Source organism: Oncorhynchus keta, chromosome 22 (genome assembly GCF_023373465.1).
Source record: "Oncorhynchus keta strain PuntledgeMale-10-30-2019 chromosome 22, Oket_V2, whole genome shotgun sequence".
Lineage (NCBI taxonomy): Eukaryota > Metazoa > Chordata > Actinopteri > Salmoniformes > Salmonidae > Oncorhynchus > Oncorhynchus keta.
Genome location: NC_068442.1, coordinates 49,577,360 through 49,594,459, shown reverse-complemented (window position 1 = coordinate 49,594,459; position 17,100 = coordinate 49,577,360). Strand labels below are relative to the sequence as shown.

The 17,100-nt window shown below is 44.8% G+C and overlaps 1 long non-coding RNA gene across 2 annotated transcripts in view; it reads right to left on the bottom strand.

The window, feature by feature from the left end:
- Positions 1-17,100, bottom strand: part of LOC118401589 (uncharacterized) — a 45,279-nt gene that overhangs the window by 17,124 nt on the left and 11,055 nt on the right. For both annotated transcript variants that reach the window (XR_004829286.2, XR_004829287.2), the window contains exon 2: positions 6,929-7,067. This is a non-coding gene — a long non-coding RNA (uncharacterized LOC118401589). The remainder of the gene's footprint in view (positions 1-6,928; positions 7,068-17,100) is intronic.

The following is a 17,100-nucleotide window of genomic DNA, read 5'->3' as shown; positions in this document are numbered from 1 at the left end:
GTGCTTCCAGTTTGAGCCCTCATTCACGGAGACACCACACTCGAGAGGAAACCACTAGGCCTCAATGAATAAAGACCCAGGGTAGTGTTCATTAGGGCGCAGATAACGTTTTAAAACGTCTTGCAACGGATAACAAAAATGTGCGTTTCTTATTCACCAGACAGCCTTGCATCACAGGGAGCCATAAGAAGTCAGGTGACATCCTGGCTTTAAAACCACACTCCTATTCATTAGACACTAAACAAAAGAAAAACTTACTGAAACAGAAGGCAACACCTGAACTTGCTTGTTTGTTATTTTCTGTTACAAAAGGTTTTGCTACGTTTTGTCCTAATGAATAGGACCCAGGGGGAGGTAAAGCAAAGTGGGGTTATTTGCTTGGAAGCCCTTTACAGGAGGTTTCCTTGTAAAGAAACAAGGAGGTACCCTCTATATCCCCTTAATCTCTTTCATCACCTCCTGCCTTTAAAATGGGAAAACATGAAGCCTTTGTTGGAGGGCCCAGTAGGATGGAAGAGCAGTCACAGAGTAGTCAAGGGCCTGGGAACCACGATGGGCCCAGTAGGACAGGGTCTGGAACTTGGACTGGCGGTAGCAACTGGATGCCAACAGCTTGCAGAAAGGGGGGCGTGAACTGTGAAAGGGCTCTTGGAGAATGAGGAGAGAGAGAGAACACCAATGTAGGTGTGGGTAAGGAGGACTTGCATTTATTTCCGAGAAGTTGGCTACAGCAACTAAGTTACCACAACAGCTAGTTTGAAGCTACAGTGTCAAATCTTTTCTACCTCCTTACCACCCGGTTTTGAATTGTACCACAGAAGAGAGAAAGATAAGAAGAGAGGGAAGAAATGACAGCTTTCTGGCATTCCGCATCCTCTTTATATCTCTGCCTGGAATCTTAGAGCCCCGGTCTGACCACGCTACAGACTAGCATTTGATTTACTGTAGCTTTTAGCCCGGGAGAGGGAAAGACAGAGTGCTCGGAGGTTAAGTGGCAGAGACGTGGGAAACCCTACAACACAATCCAGTAGATGTCTTTCTCTTTGTGTTCCATCCTTTTGCTCTGACCTGTTCACACATACGTTGTTCTGAACATACAACCTTGAGAGAGTTGTTTTTCTCAGATTGTGTTTTTTTAATTTAGACAGGGAGTCAACGCTGAAAACAAGGTGTCTTTATTTAGACAGGGAGTCAACGCTGAAAACAAGGTGTCTTTATTTAGACAGGGAGTCAACGCTGAAAACAAGGTGTCTTTATTTAGACAGGGAGTCAACGCTGAAAACAAGGTGTCTTTATTTAGACAGGCAGTCAACGCTGAGAACAAGGTGTCTTTATTTAGACAGGCAGTCAATGCTGAGACCAAGGTGTCTTTATTTAGACATGCAGTCAATGCTGAGACCAAGGTGTCTTTATTTAGACAGGGAGTCAATGCTGAGACCAAGGTGTCTTTATTTAGACAGGCAGTCAACGCTGAAAACAAGGTGTCTTTATTTAGACAGGCAGTCAATGCTGAGACCAAGGTGTCTTTATTTAGACATGCAGTCAATGCTGAGACCAAGGTGTCTTTATTTAGACATGCAGTCAATGCTGAGACCAAGGTGTCTTTATTTAGACAGTGAGTGAATGCTGAGGCCAAGGTATCTTTATTTATACAGGGAGTCAATGCTGATACCAAGGTGTCTTTATTTAGACAGGCAGTCAATGCTGAGACCAAGGTATCTTTATTTATACAGGGAGTGAATGCTAAGACCAAGGTGTCTTTATTTAGACAGGGAGTCAATGCTGAGACCAAGGTGTCTTTATTTAGACAGGAGTCAATGCTGAGGCCAAGGTATCTTTATTTATACAGGGAGTGAATGCTGAGACCAAGGTGTCTTTATTTAGACAGGCAGTCAACGCTGAGACCAAGGTGTCTTTATTTAGACAGGCAGTCAATGCTGAGACCAAGGTGTCTTTATTTAGACAGGGAGTGAATGCTGAGGCCAAGGTATCTTTATTTAGACATGCAGTCAATGCTGAGACCAAGGTGTCTTTATTTAGACATGCAGTCAATGCTGAGACCAAGGTGTCTTTATTTAGACAGTGAGTGAATGCTGAGGCCAAGGTATCTTTATTTATACAGGGAGTCAATGCTGATACCAAGGTGTCTTTATTTAGACAGGCAGTCAATGCTGAGACCAAGGTATCTTTATTTATACAGGGAGTGAATGCTAAGACCAAGGTGTCTTTATTTAGACAGGCAGTCAATGCTGATACCTAAAAATACACAATAAAATGCACATTCAGATATGTTATACACAACAATACACAAAAAGCTAAACACAATCATAAAAAACAGACACATTCTTCTGTAAAAAGGTCCCCGAACACCAGTCTGAAATTACCTAGAGGCACCAAGTCATCCCATTTTAAAGTGCATTGTAGATCATTCCACACGTAAGGTGCAAGGAAATTAAAAGTGGATTTATCTAACTCCCTAGACGCCAAAGGAGTCTCCTGCCTTGTGTGGTAGGAAGGGCGTCTCGTGTGGTAGGGGGTTGTAGTTTAAAAGCCCAGAGTAAATCTCTCCTTCATGTGTTAAGAGTTGCTTCACATTAGTAGCTTTTTGCTTGACACCAGCTATCAAATTGGGCTCATATTTTTGGTAACGCCACGAAAATGTCTCGGGCCTTTTAGTCAGTGGCCATTTAAAATACTTATTTGAATCCTAAGAGCAACCAATAGACCATCTTATCTATCCTCCCATGCTATGGTCGTTGTATAGCTAACAAGACTTATTCTGAAGTCCAGTATTCGGTCGATTGAACCAGGTTGACTTGGATGTGAAGCAAATACTATTTTCTGAAATACCAGGTGGGCGGGATTTTCACTTTTGTGCAATCTGGAAAACTGTCAAATCCCTCTAGGGTCCAACTTCCTCCTCTCTGCCACAACATATGAATTCAGACACAGGCCACATTACGGAAGAAGAAAAAATGCCTTCACTGATGCATTTAAAAAGCATGTTATATCATCTTTCTTTGAGAAAGAACTTTAAGCCTATTCACAAGGATATTGGGCTGGATGCCGATAGGGGAAAGTTGCTGAATGATCAAATCAATGATTGTCAAAGCTTTTCATTTAGGCTATTGACAGAAAAAATAAGTCCTGAATGCTTTTTAAATGATTTTTTATTTAACTAGGTAAGTCAGTTAAAGAACAAATTATTGTTTACAATGACGGCCTACCCCGGCCAAAGCCTCCCCTAACCTGGACGACACTGGGCCAATTGTGCGCTGCCCTATGGGACTTCCCGATCACGGCCGGTTGTGATACAGTTCAGGATTGAACCCAGGTCTGTAGTAACGCCTCTAGTGCTGAGATGCAGTGGGTTAGGCTGCAATAGAAGACAATAAAAACCACAGGGGCCGACCAATTGGATCCTGGTCTGCTTAAGTGTCCAGAGCCCATCATTGTTGGCTCAATAACCCACATTTCACATTGTTATCAGGAAATATGAAATATTCCCAAAAGTATGGAAATCATCTCTTGTGCTGCCACTCCATAAAGATGGGGAAAGTAGTGATCTCAATAAATATCACCCCATTCCAAGGCTTCCTTGTCTATGATTCTAGAATCCTTGGTAAATGTACAACTTTACAAAAAAAAATATCTGAGTAATGTATTTTGAATGTAAATCAATCAGGGTTTAGTCCTGAACATAGTTTAGTACTATTACAACAACCACTGCTACAGCCAGGGTTTAGTACTATTACAACAACCACTGCTACAGCCAGGGTTTAGTACTATTACAACAACCACTGCTACAGCCAGGGTTTAGTACTATTATTACAACAACCACTGCCAGGGTTTAGTCCTGGACAACAACCACTGCCAGGGTTTAGTCCTGGACAACAACCACTGCCAGGGTTTAGTCCTGGACAACAACCACTGCCAGGGTTTAGTCCTGGACAACAACCACTGCCAGGGTTTAGTCCTGGACAACAACCACTGCCAGGGTTTAGTCCTGGACAACAACCACTGCCAGGGTTTAGTCCTGGACAACAACCACTGCCAGGGTTTAGTCCTGGACAACAACCACTGCCAGGGTTTAGTCCTGGACAACAACCACTGCCAGGGTTTAGTCCTGGACAACAACCACTGCCAGGGTTTAGTCCTGGACAACAACCACTGCTACTGCCAGGGTTTAGTCCTGGACAACAACCACTGCTACTGCCAGGGTTTAGTCCTGGACAACAACCACTGCTACAGTCAGGGTTTAGTCCTGAACATAGTACTATTACAACAACCACTACAGTCAGGGTTTAGTCATGAACAACAACCACTACAGTCAGGGTTCAGTCCTGGACATAGTACTATTACAACAACCACTACAGGCAGGGTTTAGTCCTGGACGACAACCACTACAGGCAGGGTTTAGTCCTGGACGACAACCACTACAGTCAGGGTTTAGTCCTGGACAACAAACACTACAGTCAGGGTTTAGTCCTGGACAACAAACACTACAGTCAGGGTTTAGTCCTGAACAACCACTACAGTCAGGGTTTATTACAACAACCACTACAGTCAGGGTTTAGTCCTGAACAACAACCACTACAGTCAGGGTTTAGTCCTGAACATAGTACTATTACAACAACCACTACAGTCAGGGTTTAGTCCTGGACAACAACCACTACAGTCAGGGTTTAGTCCTGGACATAGTACTATTACAGCAACCACCACAGCTGTTAATGAACTTGTCAATGTTTTAGACACTAAAATGAAATGTCCTGCTTTGTTTGTGGACCTGTCAAAAGCTTTTGATACTGTTTATCAGGCTATTTTATTGAATAAGTTGTCCTCGATAGGCCTGAGCTCTGACGCCTGTTGATGGTTTCATGATTATCTTAGTGACAGAACTCAGACCATTGTGATTGATGGGGTTAAGTCTAGAAGTACATAAAGGTGTACCTCAGGGGTCGATAATACGACCTGTTCTTTTCACTCATTTATATAATTGCTATTGGTCAATCTGTTAAAAATAAAACATTTATATGCAGATGATACTATTATGTACTCAATTGCCCTGACTGCTGACCTGGCTGTGTCAAAACTACAGTCTGATTTTGCAGCTGTACAGGATGCCCTTACTAATTTAAAACGGGTATTTAATAAATGGCAAACCTAAATATATGTTGTTTTTAAATTCTGTTAAGATTGTCTCAGAAGGATGACATCTTTAATATAATATAATAATATATGCCATTTAGCAGACGCTTTTATCCAAAGCGACTTGTGCGTCATGTGTGCATACATTCTACGTATGGGTGGTCCCGGGGATCGAACCCACTACCCTGGCGTTACAAGCGCCATGCTCTACCAACTGAGCTACAGAAGGACCGTAGCTCATTGGATGGTTCTATAAATCAAAACGAGTCCCTGTATACAAATACCTTGGTATTTAGATTGACAATGATTTAGCGTTTAAAGAACACACGACTGAGCTTGTTAACCTGTTGAGTGTAGGGGGCAGTATTTTGATGTTTGGATGAAAAACGTACCCAAATGAAACTGCCTATTTCTCAGGCCCAGAATCTAGAATATGCATATAATTGTCAGATTAGGATAGAAAACACTCTAAGGTTTCCAAAACTGTCAAAATATTGTCTGTGAGTAAAAGAGAACTGATATTGCAGGCGAAAACCTGAGGAAAATCCAACCAGGAAGTGCCTAAGAGAAACGAATCTCCCTGTTCCATTGCATGCCTTCCCTCCATTTAAAGGGATATCAACCAGATTCCTTTCCCTATGGTTTCCACATGGTTTGAACAGTCTTTAGACATAGTTTCAGGCTTTTATTCTGAAAAATGAACGAGAACGATCACTCGTGTCAGTGGATGGCTGGGTGCCAGCAGAGTTTTGCATGCGCAACAGCTTGGAGCATACATTTTCTCTCTCTCTCCTATTGAAAAAGCTACGTTCTGGTTGAAATATGATTGATTATTGTAAAAACAACCCGAGGATTGATTATAAAAAAAACGTTTGACATTTTTCTATTTTATGGATACTATTTGGAATTTGTGTCTGCCTGTCATAACCGCCACGAGCCTGTGGACTTCTGAACAAAACGCATCAACCAAATGGAGGTGTTTGGATATAAAATAATCTTTATCGAACAAAAGGAAAAATGTATTGTGTAACTGGGAGTCTCATCCGAAGATCAAAGGTAAGCGATTCATTTTATTGCTTTTCTGACTTTCGTGATTTTGCTGCTAGCTGTTGGTAATGTTTTGTCTGCTGAGCGAGATGTCCTAACAAATGCTTGGATAGCTTTTGCTGGAAAGCTTTTTTGAAATCTGACACGACAGGTGGATTAACAAGCTAAATTGTGCTTTGCTATATTGCACTTGTGATTTCATGAAAATTAAATATTTTTAGTAATTTAATTTGACGCTCTGCAATTCAGCGAATGTTGACGAAAATGATCCCGCTAACGGGATGGGTGCGCCAAGATTTTTTTTATTTTTTTTATTTTTTTTTTACATAAAGAGATCTTGTCTCTCTCTGGTTCACCAGGAAGCAGATTGTGCAGTCAAACCATCTACCTGTTCTTGATTATGGAGATACTATTTATCAAAGTGTAGCTGCCTCTATTCTTAAACCCTTAGATGTTATTTTTCATAGAGCCCTTTGTTTAATGACAGAAGACAGTTGTATTTCTCATCACTGTAATTCTTCACCAAAAAGGTTGTCTGGGCCTCTTTAAAGTCACATAGATCACATCATTACACCCTTTTTTGTTTACAAAGCCCTGCTCCACAAAATTGACTTACCTAACATCACTGTTAAGATTTTAAATGACAAGTCCCTCTCCCTACTACACCTTCCCCACCACACTCTCACCTTCCCTACCACACAAGGCTCCGTTTGACCTCAGGGCTCTTACTTACCTCTATCACTCTTTCATGTCACAGCAGTTATCCCTCCCTCCCTCTGGTTCTGCTCTGGGGCTTCTTCCATTCCTTCGGGCCACTTCTCTTCATCCTCTCCTTCTCTCTCTCCCCATTTTCCTGTCTGCTTTCTGATAGCCTATGAAATGTAATAGGACAGAGGGTTAAAGAAATGGTTCCAGCATATGGAGTCATCCTCATCGTCATAAGGCTGAGGGCAGGGAACAGGCTGAGGGCAGGGAACAGGCTGAGGGCAGGGAACAGGCTGAGGGCAGGGAACAGGCTGAGGGCAGGGAACAGGCTGAGGGCAGGGAACATTCCATTAAAAACTACATTTGTCAAGAGAGTCGTGCCCAGGTTGTTGAATCCCAATCATTACATTAGTATTTCGATTATCTTTCAAAATGGTTACAACAAAGATATAAAATATTAGGAGGGGACAAAAATCCTGGGAAATAATACCAGGGTAGATGAGAGCAGCTATTTCTAATGCAGGGGCAAGATGGTGTCCAGAAGCTTCAATGCAGTCAGTAGTTAAAAAAGGTGAGAGAAGCAGCGAAGCCAGAATAATGGACTGTGTTCGGGCCGAACGGCAGCAGCATACTGCAGGGAGATAACTTGTGTGGAGAGGGAGGGGGTCAGCTAGAGGGGAATACACCGCTGTTATAAGTGTACTCATGAAATTGCTAGCAGCTGTGCTCCTATCCAGCTAGTTAGAACCCCCCCCAGCCTTTTTTTTTGATCATACAGCCGCACAGATAGAGGGTTAAGCAAATATTACACAAAGAACAGTAAAACACAGCAGACCTTCCACTCCTCGCACCTCGCTTCGGGAAACATGGGCAAGAGACCCCTACTGTGTCTGTCTCTGTGTGTGTCTCTGTGTGTGTGAACTCACTGCTTGTGCTCTTTGTCTGTCTCAATATAACCCCTCTTAATATTTTATTCTCTATTCTCTGCACCCTCCCTCCTCTCCAGCACTGCCTGCCTCCGCCGACCCTCCCCAAAAAACCTTGGGGAGGCAATGACAGTGTTCCTTTGTTCGCCCTCCTCTCCTCTCGGCCCCCGTCGCTCTTTCACTCCCTCTGTGCCCACGTCGGTTGTGAGGGGAGGCATGCCTGGACAGGCGCAGGGAGGGAGTGAGAGCCAAGAGAAGGGTGAGAAGGGGAGGGTCTCTCTCTCATTCCTCCACCTTTCTGTCAACTCGGCAATACCAGAGTGTGCTTGGGAGAGGGGGTCAGCAGTAAGGTTTGACCTCTGAACTAACCACTACAGGAGGTCAGCCACACCCCATAGCTGGGGCCTATATAAGGACTTTATATCAGAACATAAACAAAAAGTCCAAACCAAACATCGGGGAGAGACAAAACAGTTTGACTTAAGAGGCTCTGTGGCTTCACAAGAACAACGAGAAAAGGTTTAATTTCTGCATTCGTTTGGAAAGAAGACAACATTCCAGACTACAGTAATAACGTGCCATGGGGGAGGGGGGGGTATACCTCCTTAAAAACAAAGAAACATGCAGTCTGTTCATTATGGTCAGGGAGACAGTTTTCTGAGCTGCTCCTTTAGCAAACCCATCCCCAAATAGTGGGCATAGAAACCGAATGACTAGAATGGACATTCTGTAATTATATTTCTATGCTATATGTTGCCTGCAGTACTGTAGGTGCCTGGTGGTAATCAGGGAGCCTCCCTGCTAAGAACAGCTCATTTTCCCCAACCCATACTTTAAAGACGCCTAGCCTCCCAGGCAATCGGATCATTAACCTCAGCTAATCTACAAACATTACATTTAGAAAGAAATGTCTTCCCAGGCTTAAGCTCTGTGCACAGCCAAAGCGCCTTGCTTATTCATTTGGAGGGTGCAAGACTGACTGTGTGAGTGAGATGGAGTGTACACATGAGCGTGTGTGTGTGCGTGTGTGTGTGTGTGTGTGCGCGAGTGAGCGAGACTGCATTTTTATCTACATGCGTGATGTCTACAAAAAAAAAAAAATGAAAAACTGAGCAGCCTTGATGGTGTCTGTTGTCTCTCCTGCCAAGCTAAAGCCCCTGCTGGGATCTCAATCAATAGGACCGATGAAGACACCCGTCGTGCCATGAGGGAAAACGCTAGTCTGTGTTTGAGACGGGCTGTCAATCCCCAAGGGTAGAGGGGGGCAGATATGGAAAGAGTTCCCTAAATGTGCAAAGATAATCTGAACGTCACCCCACTGATTCTATCATGAAAACCTAGCTTATTTATACATCTCAAATGTGGAGATAGAAATGCACTGGCTCAAAAAAAAAGGATTCAGTATCTGAGATGGTTTCTTATTCATTTGGGGACGAAACTGATTCTGGATGTGATAAATACAAATGAGAAAATGCTAATTCACCCTGAGTGCAATAAACATGGTTCTAACCTATCGTACAATTCTGAAAGTCTATCCCTCATCTTCCTTCGATGTAACAAACATGAACCTCGCAATAGAAATGAACACATTTATGTGGTTTTATGGATTTTTCCTTCTCTCTTTTCAAATGTGAATCCAGAGAAATTCATTAATAACTAAATATACAGTACTTCAATGCTTGTACGACCTGCAAGATGAAGGCAATAGGGTGGAAGCTACCCCATTGCTCTGCTGATGTCTATAGACTCTTCACATCGTAGAAGAGTAAACAGTTAGGGTAGGGAAGGGCTTGGCAGCAAATTGAGACTGCTCGGTTAGTCATGTCTTGCTCTTTATAGGCCCACACCACATCTCTGACAGAGAGGAGTGATCAAGACTCCAGCCAAAGTGTACACAGGTGATTGGGAGGCGTCCCACGCGAACATCTGCGAATCAAACTGTCAATCTCAGAACTGGGAGGTTGTGTGTGAAGGGGGGAGTAGCTTCGGGTTCTCCTGACTTAACTGCCACGTTGGTCCGAGAACCAAGAAGCGTCCGGAAGCGATTCTGAGACTGTCATATTTACTCTCTGTGGTTAGAAGGACTGCCTTTGGGGAGTTAAACCAAACATTATAATGTGAGATGTCAGCTTGAAAATATGACTTGTGTTTCCCTTCAAATAATTCTCAAAAAAACCTTGACAACTTCAGTAATATATAGACACAATATGTAATTCATAACATTATATATGTTTATTGCATTTGGTTAAGCACTATCATTCAGTCCAGAGGGTAGACTACGGCCCAGAGGGTAGACTACGGCCCAGTGGGTAGACTACGGCCCAGAGGGTAGACTACGGCCCAGAGGGTAGACTACGGCCCAGAGGGTAGACTACGGCCCAGAGGGTAGACTACGGCCCAGAGGGTAGACTACGGCCCAGAGGGTAGACTACGGCCCAGAGTAGACTACGGCCCAGAGGGTAGACTACGGCCCAGAGGGTAGACTACTGCCCAGTGGGAAGACTACTGCCCAGAGGGTAGACTACTGCATAGTGGGTAGACTACTGCATAGTGGGTAGACTACGGCCCAGAGGGTAGACTACTGCCCAGAGGGTAGACTACTGCCCAGTGGGAAGACTACTGCCCAGAGGGTAGACTACTGCCCAGTGGGTAGACTACTGCCCAGTGGGTAGACTACTGCCCAGTGGGTAGACTACTGGGTAGACTACTGCCCAGAGGGTAGACTACTGCCCAGTGGGTAGACTACTGCCCAGTGGGTAGACTACTGCCCAGTGGGTAGACTACTGGGTAGACTACTGCCCAGAGGGTAGACTACTGCATAGTGGGTAGACTACGAAGTGTTTAAAAAAAAAAACTGCTCACTCAAAGTTGCCATCTCAATTTAATTTCCAATTAAATGTTTTTATTTTTTTATTATTATTTTCTTCTACAACTGATGTCACTACCACAGGAAGATTTTGTCATTTCAACCAAAGAATGTGTGTCATTTCCTGGTATTCCAACTTCCAGATGAAATCGACGCAACAGCTCAGCTACCAATTCTACAACAATAACCTTTTAAAACGTTATCCACCCGTGGAAGTTGGGGACTTTTAATTGTGCATGTTTAAAATGCTTTATAATATCATCGGTGACATGTATCAATGGGGCGGCAGGGTAGCCTAGTGGTTAGAGCGTTGGACTAGTAACCGAAAGGTTGCAAGTTCGAATCCTCGAGCTGACAAGGTACAAATCTGTCGTTCTGCCCCTGAACAGGCAGTTAACCCACTGTTCCTAGGCCGTCATTGAAAATAAGAATTTGTTCTTAACTGACTTGCCTGGTTAAATAAAGGTAAAAATAAAAAATTTAAAAAATCAATGTACACAATGTTCTTATAGTTGGTGATATCTTGTTATAGAATGTAACTTTCTTTCAAACTCGAGGCTTCTCTATTCCTCTACTTAACATGAGCCAATAGCAGCAGCATCCTCCTCCTCCTAACCATCATATTTACCAAAGAGATCGTCAATAAACGTTTAAGAGGTGAGAATAAACTACCCAACATAGACCCTTGTGTGTTTCCAGCATCTCAAAAGGTTAATAGACGTGTCAATTCCCTAGCCGAGATACCCTGACTGCACCCCCCACTCAACGCTCCTAATCAGCCTCCGCAACCCTTCAGAGGACCCCCCAGCCAACTCCAGACAGAGGGGCATTTAAGAGTGGGACACTAACCAAATGAACGTCCTCCTGGAAGCTATAGTTTAATTGTCCGTCCTCTCCTCTCTAAATTGAACAAGCTGCCGTACTCACAAGAGGCAATGCGGATCTCTCTACCGTAAAAGACAGGCACGTTTCCATTATATTGAACGCAGACTTTCTTGGGCGCCCTGAAGCCTTCTTCACAACAATTGAACCGCTCTCCTTGAAGTTCTTGATGATCCGAAGAAAATGGTTGATTTCGGTGCAATTTTACTGGCAGCAATATCCTTGCCTGTAAAGCCTTTTTTGTGCAAAGCAATGATGACGGCACATGTTTTCTTGTAACCGTGGTTGACAGAGGAAGAACAATGATTCCAAGCACCACCCTCCTTTCGAAGCTTCCAGTCTGTTATTAAAACTCAATAAGCATGACAGAGTGATCTCCAGCCTTGTCCTCTTCAACACTCACACCTGTGTTAATGAGAGAATCACTGACATGATGTCAGCTGGTCCTTTTGTGGCAGGGCTGAAATGCAGTGGAAATGTTTTTTTTTGTGTGATTCAGTTCATTTGCATGGCAAAGAGGGACTTTGAAATTAATTGCAATTCATCTGATCACTCATCATAACATTCTGGAGTATATGCAAATTGCCATCATACAAACTGAGGCAGCAGACTTTCTTAAAACTTTTGGCCACGACTGTAGAATGTATTTCACATTTTTGGGATGGACAACAGCAAGTGTGGAGCTCACCTCTCTTCCGGACTCTTCTCTTATCCTCACCATTCCACGCCTCTCCCACATTCCTTCTTTCCTTTTTTCTGTGTGTGGTAGTGTTTTCTTTCAAAAACCCTGCTGTGTTTCTTAGAACAAGGCAGGGAGAAGTTGAACATGGTTCCAGTTTAGGTATCACCCAGCACTACATTAATGGCACAAGTGACGAAATCATGTCTCTTTTTGCTGCAGGAGATCATGTCAGCTGTCAATTCCATCTTTCAAGCTTGAATTTGAACAACAGTCAACTACAGTAATGGTTTCATCTTTATCACTTAAAGGCAATACATGCTCCATTTGAAGAAAATAAGCTTTAGCTGACAGAATGGCGACGTCTGTAGAATTTACAGTCGTTTGAAAAGAGAGAGGAAGTCGAGTGGCCATGTTCATCATTTACCTGGAAAGCGTTCAGCTAAAAAATGACTAACCGGCTTTGTCGCTTACCCACCATTTAAATCATGTTCCTCAGTGGCTGTTCAGCTTTGATAGAACAACCCGACAGGACAAATACCGGTCTCATAGGAAATTGTGCAAATAATTTTCTTTCATCTCGGATCCTAGCGGCATTGTTCCATTCCCCCCACGGGGTGCTAATCTGAGACAAACACTCGAAGACTCTGACACCTTGTCAAATCCCAAACTATCTAACCACAGACAGGAGAAGGGAGGGGGGAAATCTAACCAGAGCTGGGAGAAGGGTAAATCTAACCAGAGACGGGTAAATCTAACCAGAGACGGGTAAATCTAACCAGAGACGGGTAAATCTAACCAGAGACGGGTAAATCTAACCAGAGACGGGTAAATCTAACCAGAGACGGGTAAATCTAACCAGAGACGGGTAAATCTAACCAGAGACGGGTAAATCTAACCAGAGACGGGAGAAGGGATAACTAACCAGAGACGGGAGAAGGGATAACTAACCAGAGACTGGAGAAGGGATAACTAACCAGAGACTGGAGAAGGGATAACTAACCAGAGACTGGAGAAGGGATAACTAACCAGAGACTGGAGAAGGGATAACTAACCAGAGACTGGAGAAGGGATAACTAACCAGAGACTGGAGAAGGGATAACTAACCAGAGACTGGAGCAGGGATAACTAACCAGAGACTGGAGCAGGGATAACTAACCAGAGACTGGAGCAGGGATAACTAACCAGAGACGGGAGAAGGGATAACTAACCAGAGAGTGGAGAAGGGATAACTAACCAGAGAGTGGAGAAGGGATAACTAACCAGAGAGTGGAGAAGGGATAACTAACCAGAGAGTGGAGAAGGGATAACTAACCAGAGAGTGGAGAAGGGATAACTAACCAGAGAGTGGAGAAGGGATAACTAACCAGAGAGTGGAGAAGGGATAACTAACCAGAGAGTGGAGAAGGGATAACTAACCAGAGAGTGGAGAAGGGATAACTAACCAGAGAGTGGAGAAGGGATAACTAACCAGAGAGTGGAGAAGGGATAACTAACCAGAGACGGGAGAAGGGATAACTAACCAGAGACGGGAGAAGGGATAACTAACCAGAGACTGGAGAAGGGATAACTAACCAGAGACTGGAGAAGGGATAACTAACCAGAGACTGGAGAAGGGATAACTAACCAGAGACTGGAGAAGGGATAACTAACCAGAGACTGGAGAAGGGATAACTAACCAGAGACTGGAGAAGGGATAACTAACCAGAGACGGGAGAAGGGATAACTAACCAGAGACGGGAGAAGGGATAACTAACCAGAGACGGGAGAAGGGATAACTAACCAGAGACGGGAGAAGGGATAACTAACCAGAGACGGGAGAAGGGATAACTAACCAGAGACTGGAGAAGGGATAACTAACCAGAGACGGGAGAAGGGATAACTAACCAGAGACTGGAGAAGGGATAACTAACCAGAGACTGGAGAAGGGATAACTAACCAGAGACTGGAGAAGGGAGAAGGGATAACTAACCAGAGACGGGAGAAGGGATAACTAACCAGAGACTGGAGAAGGGATAACTAACCAGAGACTGGAGAAGGGATAACTAACCAGAGACTGGAGAAGGGATAACTAACCAGAGACTGGAGAAGGGATAACTAACCAGAGACTGGAGAAGGGATAACTAACCAGAGACGGGAGAAGGGATAACTAACCGGAGACGGGAGAAGGGATAACTAACCAGAGACGGGAGAAGGGATAACTAACCGGAGACGGGAGAAGGGATAACTAACCGGAGACTGGAGAAGGGATAACTAACCAGAGACTGGAGAAGGGATAACTAACCAGAGACGGGAGAAGGGATAACTAACCAGAGACTGGAGAAGGGATAACTAACCAGAGACTGGAGAAGGGATAACTAACCAGAGACTGGAGAAGGGATAACTAACCAGAGACTGGAGAAGGGATAACTAACCAGAGACTGGAGAAGGGATAACTAACCAGAGACTGGAGAAGGGATAACTAACCAGAGACTGGAGAAGGGATAACTAACCAGAGACTGGAGAAGGGATAACTAACCAGAGACTGGAGAAGGGATAACTAACCAGAGACTGGAGAAGGGATAACTAACCAGAGACTGGAGAAGGGATAACTAACCAGAGACTGGAGAAGGGATAACTAACCAGGAGAAGGGATAACTAACCTGAGACTGGAGAAGGGATAACTAACCTGAGACTGGAGAAGGGATAACTAACCAGAGACGGGAGAAGGGATAACTAACCAGAGACGGGAGAAGGGATAACTAACCAGAGACGGGAGAAGGGATAACTAACCAGAGACGGGAGAAGGGATAACTAACCAGAGACTGGAGAAGGGATAACTAACCAGAGACTGGAGAAGGGATAACTAACCAGAGACTGGAGAAGGGATAACTAACCAGAGACTGGAGAAGGGATAACTAACCAGAGACGGGAGAAGGGATAACTAACCAGAGACGGGAGAAGGGATAACTAACCAGAGACGGGAGAAGGGATAACTAACCAGAGACAGGATGCACGCAGTGGGGCTTAATTCTGTAGGCCTATCAGCATTTGGTTTGCCAGTCTCCAAGATCCAATCTTCTAATACTCAGTGCCGGTCGGAAGGATATCTGTCAGATAGTGCTGCCCCAAGGCCTCGGCTGCGTAAGGCCTCGGCTGCGTAATCGGATTTCAGCAGAAGAGGAGTAATACTGGCCCTGCCAACAGCCCTCTGCTCCACGCTCCCCTTACTGACCACCTCCAGGCTTCACCTCATCTTTTTCCACACACTGGGAATGGCGGGAATTATCCGTGTGTAACATGAGCTCCAAGATGAGGGAGGACAGACGAGTGGACCGAACGCTGATCCCTTTTCTCTCTCTGTGATAAATGTCATTGACCGGCTCCGTTTCAGATAGCTCAAGGATAAGCAGACCCCTCCTTTTGGAAAGGCAGACCCCTCCTTTTGGAAAGGCAGACCCCTCCTTTTGGAAAGGTTTTGCTGTAAGTGCTGCCTTCACCAAGATCAATGGCACATACCGTCGACTGGCCAGTTCAATCCCAGCAACAATGGTGCTGCACAAATCTCTGCACATTTTTGTGACCGCAATAGACGGACAACCGCAAGACGGTTGGTTTATAAAGTTAATTTATCAAAAAACTTCCCCTTAATGAGGCCAAAAGTCTGATTGATTTCTCATGGAGATCAGTCTGTGTAGAAATTATACATTCCTCCTTGTCAACTCCCAAATCTATATGAAATAGGGCAGAGCATCGGTCTAGCCGCTCCATCTAGATGGCAGGAGAACAGATGTAATTTAGTTCATTAACCTAACAGCACTTAACCACTGGGCCATGTACTCTAGATGGTTCAGTCCATCAGAGAATGTTTTTATTTTAAAGAAAGCGCCTTAATAGCATCAGGAAACGTTAACTACTGTCACATGTGCTCCCTCTCCGGCCTCTAGGTCACCAGGCTGCTCGTTAGGGAGCACACCTGTTACCAGCGTTACGCGCATAATGACACTGACCTGGACTCCATCACCTCCTTGATTACCGGCCCTTTATATGTCCCTCCCAGTCGTCATTGTTGCCGTTTCATGTCGCTACACTACTTCTACTCTCTGTTTATCATATATGCATAGTCACTTTAACAATATCTACATGTACATACCACCTCAATCAACCTTACTAACTGGTGTCCCTATTACCTCACTGCTGTTAATACCCTCTCTCTGCTGCATGGAGCCTCTCTGCTGCATGGAGCCTCTCTGCTGCATGGAGCCTCTCTGCTGCATGGAGCCTCTCTGCTGCATGGAGCCTCTCTGCTGCATGGAGCCTCTCTGCTGCATGGAGCCTCTCTGCTGCATGGAGCCTCTCTGCTGCATGGAGCCTCTCTGCTGCATGGAGCCTCTCTGCTGCATGGAGCCTCTCTGCTGCATGGAGCCTCTCTGCTGCATGGAGCCTCTCTGCTGCATGGAGCCTCTCTGCTGCATGGAGCCTCTCTGCTGCATGGAGCCTCTCTACTGCATGGAGGCTCTCTACTGCATATAGCCTCTCTGCTGCATGGAGCCTCTCTGCTGCATGGAGCCTCTCTACTGCATGGAGCCTCTCTGCTGCATGGAGCCTCTCTGCTGCATGGAGCCTCTCTGCTGCATGGAGCCTCTCTGCTGCATGGAGCCTCTCTGCTGCATGGAGCCTCTCTGCTGCATGGAGCCTCTCTGCTGCATGGAGCCTCTCTGCTGCATGGAGCCTCTCTGCTGCATGGAGCCTCTCTGCTGCATGGAGCCTCTCTGCTGCATGGAGCCTCTCTGCTGCATGGAGCCTCTCTGCTGCATGGAGGCTCTCTACTGCATGGAGGCTCTCTACTGCATGGAGGCTCTCTACTG